This window comes from Rhipicephalus microplus, chromosome 1, assembly GCF_043290135.1.
Source record: "Rhipicephalus microplus isolate Deutch F79 chromosome 1, USDA_Rmic, whole genome shotgun sequence".
NCBI lineage: Eukaryota > Metazoa > Arthropoda > Arachnida > Ixodida > Ixodidae > Rhipicephalus > Rhipicephalus microplus.
This window is the reverse complement of record NC_134700.1, coordinates 50,070,801-50,080,767: the sequence shown is the minus strand read 5'-3', so window position 1 is coordinate 50,080,767 and position 9,967 is coordinate 50,070,801. Positions and strand designations below refer to the sequence as shown.

Sequence of the window (9,967 nt, the reverse complement as noted above, 5' to 3'; positions counted from 1 at the left end):
GATCTATCTGAGCGATTCGTTGAGCCGCCATCTTGTTTAGACAGCAAAGTAGCCTGCATCGTATTTGTCTACGAATCGGTCTTCTCGGAGCTGTCTACTTTGTCGGCTACGTGAGTATTAGAATGAGACTTAAGATGGCCGCCGGCCATTTAGCTGTCTACTAAGTTAGCTAGGGTGTGTATTGGATCACAGCCCGGGATACATGGTGGACGCGCGCACGCGCTTATTTTCTCTGTGTCCCTAACGTCGAATGACAAAGACGCGTATACGGGGCTGTGTGATCAACGCAGCTCTCTCTGGTCAGTGTGTGGTGCCTATACTTAGTAATACTTACTTCAGACTCAAGACGGAAGAAGCATTTAAGGAAGATGAGAAAAAATTTAGCAGATCCCGCGTACAGTGGGAATCGATGATATGCAAAGCACGAATGAGAAATGTGGATATGTCAATTTAAAACCAGAACAACGTTACGAGGTGGAGGTAAATGATGCCGCACGTGACATCCATGTTATCATTATTATGTTTTGATGTTCCGTTCACCTTTGTCATCTATTCACGTCAGGTGATACCAAATTTCGTATAAGTGGAGCTAGCGAAATGGCTGCGAGCACGTATGAGCAAGGTATGTTGTCATGTTCTTCCATTACACGCGTCTCAGGATTATCATGTTTGCCTCCGTCATGATTTCGTCATCCATTGACGTCACGTAGAATCAAATTTTGTATATGTGGAGCTAGCAAAATAGTCGCGAGCGCATCATGAAGGGCCCGATATACTCCAATCAAGCATTCTCGCGCGCGCACGCTGGGTACAGCTGCACTACGTTAGCAAAATGCGAGCACTCTATGGTCTGACGCCAAGCGCGACCAGCGTCCGTCAGCGTGGCCTGACGGCTACTGGCGCAAGATGCGACATACTGCATTTTGCACCGATGCGTTACCCATACTACACTGCGTCTCCCTCTTTTTGTGAAAGAGGGATGCTGGACATGCTGAAACGCGCATGCGTGCTAGTATATGGCAGGAGCGGCACGTGACGTGGCAACGCCACCGTGACGCGAAGAAATAGACGCCGGCGAGCCTGCGCACCACGTCACGTCGAGATGTATTGGCGCCTTTAATGTAGCATGTAGTCATGTTCTCTGATGCATGCATCTCATGATTATCATGTTTGTACCAGTCACATACCTTCGTCATCCATTGGCGTCAGGTAATACCAAATTTGGCATAGGTGAAGCTGGCGCAACAGCAACGAGCGCATCACGAGTGTGGCATGAAGTCTTGATGTTACATGACATGCATGTCGTAATTATCATGTTTCGATTTGCCATTTGCCTATGTTGTCCGTTCGCGTCGCTTAATACCGAGTTTGGTACATGTGAAGCTGGGGAAACGGCTGCGAGCTCATCATAAGGGTAGCATGTAGTCATGTTGTTACATGGCACGCATCTCAGGTTTATCGTGTTTGCACCAGTATCATAACTTCATCATCCATTCACGTTCCGTAATACTAAATTTGGTATAAGTGAAGCTAGTGGAACGGCCGCCAGTGCATTGCGAGCGTGGCATGTAGCCATGCTGCTACATGACACGCATCTCAAGATTATCATGTTTGCACCAGTCATACCTTAGTGTCGCGGGTTTGAATCTCGGCTGCGGCGGCTGCGTTTCCGATGGAGGTAGAAATGTTTAAGGCCCGTGTGCTCAGATTTGAGTGCACGTTGAAGAACCCCAGGTAGTCGAAATTTCCGGAGCCCTCCACTACGGCGTCTCTCATAATCATATGGTGGTTTTGGGACGTTAAACCCCACATATCAATCAATCAGTCATACCTTCGTAATCCTTTCACGTACCGTAATAACAAATTTGGTATATCTCACGCTAGCGAAACGGCCGTGAGCGCATCATGAGCATGGCATGTTGTCATGTTGTCACATGACACGCATGTCATAATTTTCTTATTAGTGTCTCTCGCTTGTGTTCACTATCCAATCATGCCATACCATTCAAGTTTTGTAACATGCCATGTGAACTAAACCACCGCAAGAACTAAAGGATGATGAAACTTTTTTGTGTGTGGCGCTTTATGGCGCAAGGGCCAATTGATGGCCAAAGAGCGCCATTTCAATGAGTAGAGAAGTGGATAATGATATGTTGCGTGGCTGTATAGGGGCCTTAAAATTCCTCGCGATAATGCGGTTAAAAACGTAAGTATTAAAATCATGACAGTGGTGTGATATGCATAGTAAAAAGAGTGGCAAAGGTTTTGATAATAAAAACGTGTAAAAATATTTGGCACTAGCACAAGTGCCTCATCAGCGCCCTTGTGTCCAAGGGCTGCGCGGCAAGTGCTTGTAAATGTAGTCACTGCAGCAGCAACCTCTCTTAAGAGGTCGCGCTACGCAATGCCCGAGTATATTACATGGTAAAAACCGACATCTCTTAAAAAAGCTAGCAATGGTTTATAGGTGAAAAGTGGTTCCCTACCGACAAACATTGCGGGGTGTAATGGTATATGCTGTCGGTGGGGTAATGGAAAGTGTTGTCTTCTTAGAGAGTCTAATTATTTACACTGGATTAAAACGTGAAGAACTGTTAATGCCTCACCACATCTGTCACAAAATGGTGGATCGCCACCGGACAAAAGATATGAGTGTGTCGTGTATGTGTGTCCTATCCTGAGCCTTGTTAGTGTGACCTCTGTTAGACCTGATCTTGATACTGGTGGCCAATGGCCAAGGTTTGGCTTGATAACGTGTAGTTTGTTTTGTGTGTGTTTATCCCACTTGCTCTGCCAGTAAGTAGTCCCTGAGGTTTCGTTTGAGAGACGGCCTAAGATCAAGGACCGGGATTGATATGGGTGTAGGGGCAGTGCTTTCATGGACGGATGCAGCGAGCTGATCCGCCCTCACGTTGCCTTGGATCTCACGGCGCCCTGGCACCCAGCAGACTACAACATGATGTTAAAGTGTGTAGAGTGTGCATAAAATAGAGTAAAGCAAGACAAGGACAGGGTTTTTTTTTGTTTTTCAAGATAGTGCAGAGCCGTAACCACACTGAGGGAGTCCGTATAAATTACTGCTTTTTGTATTTGTGATTGCTTGATGTGTTTAGCCGCCACAAGTATCGCGTAAGCTTCCGCTGTGAAGATACTTGTGCCTGGATGTAGAGGGCCAGCATCCGAAAAGGATGGGCCGTCCGCAGCGTAGGACACAGAGGACTTAGACTTGGAGGCATCTGTAAAGAACTCAGGACGTGTGTATTTGTGTTGAAGTTCCAGGAAGTAGTTTCGGATATGGGCAATAGGTGCATGTTTTGTAACTTCTAGGAAAGCCACATCGCAGTCTACATTCTGCCACTGCTACGGTGGCGGGTATACTACAGGAGCCAATAAACTGTATTCAAGTGACACTCCAGTTTCCTCGGCTAGACCCTTCAGGCGAACTGAGAAGGGCTGCCTTATCGAAGGCCTGTTTTAAAATAGAATAGAGCTCGACAAATCATTAATAGTGGAGTAGGAGGGGTGCTTCTTATCTGCTTTCACCTTAAGGAAATATACAAAGGACATGTAAGTTCTCTGCAGATGAAGCGACCACTCATTTGACTCAACGTGAAGGCTTTCTACAGGGCTGGTGCGAAAAGCACCCGTATAAAGGCGGATGCCCAAATGGTGCACGGGATCCAGCATCTTCAAAGCACTTTGAGTCGCAGACTGATAAACAACGGCCCCATAATCTAAGCGGGTGTGAATGAGGCTTCTGTACAGATTCATGAGGCGTTGCCTGTCACTACCCCACGTAGTACGTGACAACACTTCTAAAACATTCATGGCTTTTAAACATTTTGTTTTTAAAGACGATGTGCGGTACAAAGGTCAACTTGTTGTCCAAGATTAAGCCTAAGAATTTACGTTCCGCAATAACAGACAGATGTTGACCGTTCAGTTCAATGTCAGGTTCTGAGTGCACGCCTCTCTTTCGGGAGAACAAGACACACGTGCTTTTTTCTGGGTTCAGCCGGAATTCGTTTTCCTTTGCCCATTTGGAGACCTTGTTTAGACCTAACTTAACCTGCCGCTCACACATTGCTAGGTTGCATGACTTAAAGCCAAGCTGGACGTAATCGACGTGTGTGGAATAAAACATGTTGCGGGGGATGGACAGGTGCAAGGAATTTATTTTAATAATAAAAAGTGTACAACTAAGTACACCACCTTGCGGTACTCCCGTTTCTTGCACAAATGTTTGGGAGAGAATACTGCCCACACGGACGCGGAATTCCCAATTTGACAAGTAACTCTCGATTATGGAAAGCATTCTACCGCGCACACCCATTTGAGACAGGTCTCTTAATATTCCAAAACGCCATGTTGTGTCGTAAGCCTTCTCAATATCGAGAAACACTGAGAGGAAGTATTGTTTGTGGACAAAAGCGTCTCGGATCTGTGCCTCGATACACACCAGATGGTCTGTGGTGGATCTACCCTCTCGAAACCCACACTGGAACTGGTCAAGCAGATTGTGTGTTTCAAGGAAATTTAAAAGTCGGCGCTTTATCACTTTTTTAAAAAGTTTACAAAGGCAGCTGACTAGTGCAATGGGTCTATAACTTGAAACTGAGGAAGGATCCTTGCCCTGTTTCAAAATATGGATAACAATAGCTTTTTTCCAGGAAGCAGATATGGTGCCAGAAAGCCAGATAGCATTGTATAGAGAGAGAGTAAAGTTTCTCGCGTCTTTAGCGGCAGCTTTTTCAACATTTCATACGTGACACGGTCGTAGCCTGTGGCAGAAATACTACTAGAGTTTAGTGATATTTGTAGCTCAGCTAAGTTGAAAGGTTGGTTGTATGCCTCGTGTTTTGTGCACTTGTATTCTTGTTTCTTCTTTTCTATCCTTGCTTTATATCTTTGGAAAGCTTCAGTATAGTGTGAAGAGCTATACACTTGCTCGTAGTGTGCACTGAGTAAGTTCGCCTGATCTTCCAGGCTGTCACCCTGTGTGTTTACGAGTGGGAGTGATTGTGCTTGTCTTCCTGCTACCCTACGAACCATGTTCCAGACTTTAGCCTCTTGCGTATATGAATTTATCCCTGAAAAAAACTTGTGCCAGCTTTCTTTTCTGGCCTGCCGACGCGTTTTCCTGCCTCGAGATTTTAGTTTCTTAAAGCTCTCAAGGTTTTCCGCTGTCGGCGAGTTTCGCAGCAACCTCCATGCCCTGTTCTGTTCCTTTCGCGCATTCTGACACTTAGTGTTCCACCACGGGACGTGTCGTTTACCGGGCAGTCCAGATGTCTGTGGAATGCACTTGGCTGCTGCGTCAGTAAGAAAAGCCGTGAAGTACTGCACAGCTTCATTTATGCCTAATCCGCATATGTCGGTTCAACTTAAGGGAGTATTCTTTTGAAATTGTTCCCAGTCAGCTTTGTTTACCAGCCTTTTGGGAACATGTGGAGGACATTCGTATATTATTGGTGTACTGAAAACCAAAGGAAAATGGTCACTTCCGCATGGGTTATTTATGACTTTCCACTGAAGTAACGGTACAAGTGAAGGAGATGCGATACTGAGGTCTATGGAGGAGTAAGCATTGTTTGCAACGTTATAATATGTTGTCTCTTTCCTATTCAACAGACAAGCACCTGATGAAAAGAGGAACTGTTCGATGAGACGACCTCGTGCATCACATTGACAGTCATCCCATAAACCGCTGTGCGCATTCAGGTCCCCTAGAACCAGATAAGGTTCTAGTAATTCATCTATTAAAGACTGGAAATCATGTTTTTCCAGGCGGTGTTGCGGCGGTATGTATAGAGAGCAGATGGTGACGAGCTTATTCAATAGAACTGCTCAAACAGCCACTGCCTCTAGGGATGTTAGTAGTGGTAGATGGCTACATGCTACTCCTCGATTAACAATAATGGCTACATTACCAGATAACGCCACAGCATCATCTCTGTCCTTTCGAAAGACGACATATTGACGCTAAAAATTTGTATTCTTAGATATTAAGTGTGTTTCCTGTACACACAGCACTTTTGGAGAATGTTTGTTTAGAAGTTCTTGGACATCGTCGAGGTTTCGAAGTAGTCCTCCGACGTTCCATTGCATAATTTGTGTCTCCATTATGGGAGTAAAGAAGTGCTGTGTGTACGAAATGAGTGTGGCTGGTGTATGAAGAAAGAAGTGACTTATCTTACAGAGCCTTTAGAAGGCCCTGTAATTACCGTTTTGTCTTCTTTAGAGTGGTCGAGGGAACCCCGCCGCTCCTTTGGCGCAGTCTGCGCCGGTGCAGTTGATGTGTCCATCGCCTCAGGAGAGACGACAGACAATGTTGTTTTCGTTGTAGGCTTCGACGTGACAGACGGAGCCTTAAACCCCACCGGGATGGAGGTCGAGTGGACCTCTTTAGTTTGTGTAGTGCCCTGGCTGCTGCCAGGGTTCACAGAGGCCTTCGGTGGGGCTGTATAAAAGGAGGGTGGGGCAGCCGAGGCTGCTCCCCCCATGGGGGCTTGTGGCGTTTGCCTCGGCACGCTGGGCGTGGTCCAAGGCATTGCCGAAAACCTAAGTGGTGCTGACCCCCCTCGCACCATTTCGACCTACGATGTGTTCCCAGCAAAATGCGGGTAAACGCGCTGCCGCGCTTCACGGGAGCTTATGTTCAATTTAAACTTTGTAGTTATAATTTCTTTTTCCATTTTCCAGGCCACGCATGATCTGGAATATGCAGGATGGTCACCCTCAAAGTTTGGGCAGTGGACTTGTAGCTGACAGTCATCGCCAGCGGTACGACCTTTGGTGCCGCATTTCACGCAGGTAAGCTGTCCTCGGCAGCTCTGGGAGCCGTGCCCGAACCTCTGACACTTAAAGCAGCGCCGCGGGTTGGGTATGTATGGTCTGACTGGCAATTTAAGATATCCTGTTGCTATTTTAGTGGGGAGAGTGCTATATGCGAAAGTGAGTATGATGTGCGTGGTTGGGATTTCCTTATTTCCTCTTCCTATTTTGATACGCTGCACCTGAATGACATTTTCCTCTTTCCAGCCTGTTAGAAGTTCATCATCAGAGAGGTCCATCAGGTCTCCATCTGATACAACACCCTTCACGGTGTTCATGGTTCGATGCGGTGTGATTGTGATAGGTTGATCCCCAAATTATGTCAGTTTATGCAGTCTCTGTTACTGTGCGTGGTCTTTTATTTCGAGTAACAGGTCACCACTGGCGGTCTTTGTGGCCTTGTAGCCTGCGCCCAGCGTTTCTATAAGGCATCTGGACACAAGCAAAGGTGAAATGCTTCTAGCTTTCTTTTCTGTACTTTCACAGTGGATGATGTGGTATTTCTGGAAGTTATCTTTCTTGTTTGGAGAAATTCAAAAATTGCATCGGTGCGCCACCTCTTGAAGGGGCGATTGGTTGTGAGAGGGCTAGGAGTTCTCATAAATTTGGTAGCTTATTCGGCGGCCATGCAAGCCACCCACAACCGAGCCCAACAAGGGGACGCTGCGAGATGCGGAGGAGACGCAGGCGCCAGCCGTACATGGCCGCTTTAACCTAATATAGGTTGGATATTTACACCAGGTAAACCCTCACCGCCAGGAAAAAATGGAAGTAAAATGAAGTGAGGAGAATACAGGAAAGATGTAAAGTGAGAACAAAAGACGAAGATGTAGGGAGAGAGAGATAGGAAAAGACGACTGCGGATTTCCCCTGGGTGGGTCAGCCCAGGGGTGCCGTCTGCGTGAAGCCGGGGCCAAAGGGGTGTGTTGCCTCTGCCGGGGGCCTTAAAGGTCCAATCACCCAGCGTCGGCTCAATCCGCAGGATCCCCTTTTCCCCGGACACGGCAAAGCCACGCACGGCTAGGCGTGGGAAAGAGCCGAAACCCCCCCGTTAGCTCGGGTCCGTGGTGTCGCTACACACCAAACGCCTACTTGCGCAGGCGCCCTTGCGGGGAGGACCATGAAATTTATATCATGAAATTCATGACATACATATCATGATTTTTATGTTATAACTAGTCAAACACGTTCTTCATACAGCCATGTTATGCCATACCAAGTTTGGTCAATATCTTTATCGAAACGGCCAGGAGAACTAAAAGTCGTAACGGCTAGCTAGCTAGCTAGCTAGCTAGCTAGATAGATAGATAGATAGTTAGATAGATAGATAGATAGATAGATAGATAGATAGATAGACAGATAGATAGATAGATAGATAGATAGATAGATAGATAGATAGATAGATAGATGATACGCTCAAAGTCACCGAAGTTCACTAAGAAATGCTTCGCATTTAAAAGGCTGCACGGTGTTACGACGCGCGCCTCCGACGACGTTACGAAGGGTGCCTCGAAATCTCACCGCTGCAACCACTGTTGCGAAAGACGGCGACGCCAACACGGTCCCGAAGGTGCCACTGCTTCGAACTCCGCCGGGAAGGTCACCAGCCGTTTGGTAGCGTAGGTTTCTCAGCTCGCGACTGCTTCTGGGCAGAGCTGATAGACGAGCGGACGAGACGACGGTGAGTTAAACAAGGTTTATGTACAGCATAAATACAGAGGCGTTACAAATTCGGCACTGGGGCCGACAGAGACTCGAAGAGCCGAGCTCTCCTCTCTAACACTTAGGTCTGCTCTTAAAAGGGTCTGCTGTCAAAGGGGTCTGCTAACACATAGCTCAACTCCCTGACACACAGCTCAACTGCGACACACATGTCTGCTCTCACATAGGACGGCTAACACATACCTCAACTCTGACACACAGCTCAACTGCGACACATATGTCGGCTCTCACACAGGACTGCTCTCCAACAGGTCGGCTGCTCGCGACTCGCCGCAGGGCTTCTTTTATATGCACCGGGTGGATTCTTTGAATAACAAAATGTCCAACCAGAAGCGCCGCTGGTCGTGAGGCCAGACTCCTCCAATGGGGTCACCGCTGGGCCGCGTCATTCTTTCTCATCGAATCTGGAGAGGCTGCGCTGCAGGTGGCTGCACCCAAGGACGAGTGACGTCGCTAGGCATTGCATCAGCCGCCAGACAGGAAGACGCCGGTTGTTTACTCGACGGGCTCGCTTGCTGAGGTGACTCACTGCACGTGCACGCCAGAAAGGCGCCGTCGCCTGTTGACGCCGTTGAGTTGTTCGCGTCAGGCGGACTCGCGGGCTGGCCTTGACACAGATTGCCTTTTTCAGAGGCACGGACGTTCGCTGTCGACTCGCAGGCATAACAACGGATACCGAGCTTCTTACGTTGACAGTCTGCAACTAGACGATTGATGAAACGGCCCTGTTTTACTTATGTGCGTTCCGCACTCGAGTACGCGTGTATCAGCTGACGTCCCCATACTGGCGAGTTCGTCGACCTACTTGAAAATATTCAGTGTAGAGTTGTGCGATTGTTCTTGGGACTTTGCTACTGTTGCGTGAGTATCACTGTAAAAATGCACACTCTTCAGTGGCAGGACTGAAATGATAGAAGAAAGAACTTGAGACTCAAGTTTCTTTGTTTTACATAGGATTTATTGTTCAGAAAATGCTAGACAGAAACAAATAAATTGTACTGATGTCGTGTAATTTGCGTAGAAAGGACCATTCCTTGTAGGTTCAAGAGTTTTTTCAAAGGGGACCCCTTTTTCCACTCAATCTTTTGTAGGACCACAAGCGATTGGTATGATGTTAAGCTAGATATTGTTTAAATACAGTGTATGGAAGGGTTTTAACGTGCTTTGTGCACTTGATATAGAATGAATGTTGTTATGAACGCGCTATACGTTGGGCAGTGCTCTCCCACCCTCCTTGCTGGCCTTACTCTAACGGACACTAGATGTGACCGTCGGAGACACTGCGTGCGTACCCCTGAGACGTTGAAGGTGTCTCAACTGCGGTTGTTTATCTCCTCCTCCTGGGCCTATAAAGGACCGGTGCAGCTAGCGTCGAGACTGCTTCCCCGTCCGCGTTTTATACATACGTCGT

At 47.3% G+C, this 9,967-nt stretch overlaps 1 long non-coding RNA gene across 1 annotated transcript in view; it reads left to right on the top strand.

Moving 5' to 3' along the window:
- The first annotated feature begins 6,697 nt into the window (after positions 1 to 6,697).
- Positions 6,698 to 9,967, top strand: part of LOC142767805 (uncharacterized) — a 34,028-nt gene continuing 30,758 nt past the window's right edge. Inside the window, exon 1 of the long non-coding RNA XR_012885130.1 lies at positions 6,698 to 6,813. This is a non-coding gene — a long non-coding RNA (uncharacterized LOC142767805). The remainder of the gene's footprint in view (positions 6,814 to 9,967) is intronic.